We start from the raw sequence: 1,996 nt of genomic DNA on the forward strand, positions 1-1,996 counted from the left end.
AACAATGTCTGGTATTCAACAATGTCTGGTATGAATTTTCAAGCTCTACCCTTAGACTTGGCGGTGAAATAGTGTCCCCATGAGTGACAGAACACTGAGCCAATCACAGCGCTACGCTCCGTATTTTCTGCTGCCTGACGAGCCGGCTGAGGCATGACGTGGAATCAGAGCCTGCCGAGCCAACCGAGGCAAGGAAACCTCTCTAGCCAGCTAAGACGTGGAAGCCCGACGAGCCAGCTGAGGCACCCCCGGTTCCTCCGGCAGTGGCACCCGGACCCGTCATCACCAACAAAAACTAAAAACTAAAACTCCCTGATGGTTCAAATTGTGGTGTCAGCATTCTGTAAGGACAGATGCTGGGAGACGAGAAGCAAGTACAGGGAGTGAACATTTCATAAATACGGACATGAAACAGAACACAGACAGCGTCTGGACAGGCAAAACAAAAACAACATTAGTGCTGACACGGGGAACAAACTGAGCAACACACAGATATAGAAGGTGCAATCAATAAAGTGAAGGAGTCCAGGTGAGTCCAATATTGTGCTGATGCGCATAATGTGGGTGACAGGTGTGCGTAATGATGGGCAGTCTGGCGCCCTTGAGCGTCAGGGAGGGGGAGCAGGAGAAGGCGTGACAGTTATAGTGCAATTAATGGATTATTTAGTGTTGTGTTGTGGCTTAGCTGACATGCATCCCACAAATATTATTTTTTGCCCGCAAGATTTACATGCTAAAATCGCCACTGATTGTGGAGTAACTACAATGTTGTTGATCCATCCTCAATTTCCTCCTATCACAGCCATAAAGTCACCATGGTAAAATCCTTAAGCCATTTCCTTCCTCTCCGGCAAATGAGTTGTGGTTGAATCTGTGTTTAAAATGCACTGCTCGACTGAGGGCCCTTACAGATAATTGTATATGTGGTGTACATAGATGAAAATCATAAAAAAATCATGTTAAACACTAGTATTGTACACAGAGTGAGTCCATGCAACTTATTATGTGACTTGTTAAGCAAATGTTTACTCCTGAACTAATTTAGGCTTGCCATTACAAAGGGGTTGATTACTTATTGACTCAAGACATTTCAGCTTTTCATTATGTATTCATTTGTAAAAATTGTACGCCAATTCAATCCATTTTAAATTCAGGTGGAAAAAGTCAAGGGGTGTGAATACTTCTCTGAAGGCACTGTATTTACACTGAATCATTCAATTTGGCATGAACACCATCATTTATACCTGCAATTGGGGCTCATTTGTTACATTTCTGCCCGTGAGCATAAAATTGTGCTCTAATGCTGATTGTTTATTTAATTTAGAGCTATTGTAAGACAGGTAAATAAGAACAGAGCAGCATTCACTCTCTCCTGCTGACGCAATCAACCATCAGTGGCATTCCCCACCGTTCTCTCACCTCCCCTTCCACGACTACACATCTCTCAAATCGTCAGAGGGCAACTATTGTCAGGATTACAACGTCACAGCTACTGTATGTGAAACCAGTGGGTGGTGTGACGGACGTCGCTGTGGTCTCCAAGCTCCCAGGAGATATGATGATGTTGCGACAACATATTCATCATCAAGTCTGTGTGTGGGAGAAGTAGTGACCTTTAAAAACACTATGTTGTCTACAATGTTGTCTGGCAAACTCTGCCAAGCCACAACAGAACAAGCGGGAGTCCATCTCTTATCAACTCATAGAGTAAGTCCTTTGCATTAGTGAATGCTCTCTCTCTCACACACTCTGAGCTGCATAATGGGACTAGGGGATTAATGCCACAATGCAATACCAATAAATTCATCTAGGTCTTCACTAATGTAACTGCTCCATCCCCAGCAGCACAATAGCACAATGATCTGCCCTAAAATTCTTTAAGCCTTTAATAACTGATCTAAAAAGTTAATCACATTATAATTAATCCCAAGAGTAAATACTATTATCTAAAACATCTCAACTGCAGTATATGGATTTGAAGTTACCGAGATGTCCA

This window comes from Salvelinus namaycush, chromosome 23 (assembly GCF_016432855.1).
Source record: "Salvelinus namaycush isolate Seneca chromosome 23, SaNama_1.0, whole genome shotgun sequence".
Lineage (NCBI taxonomy): Eukaryota > Metazoa > Chordata > Actinopteri > Salmoniformes > Salmonidae > Salvelinus > Salvelinus namaycush.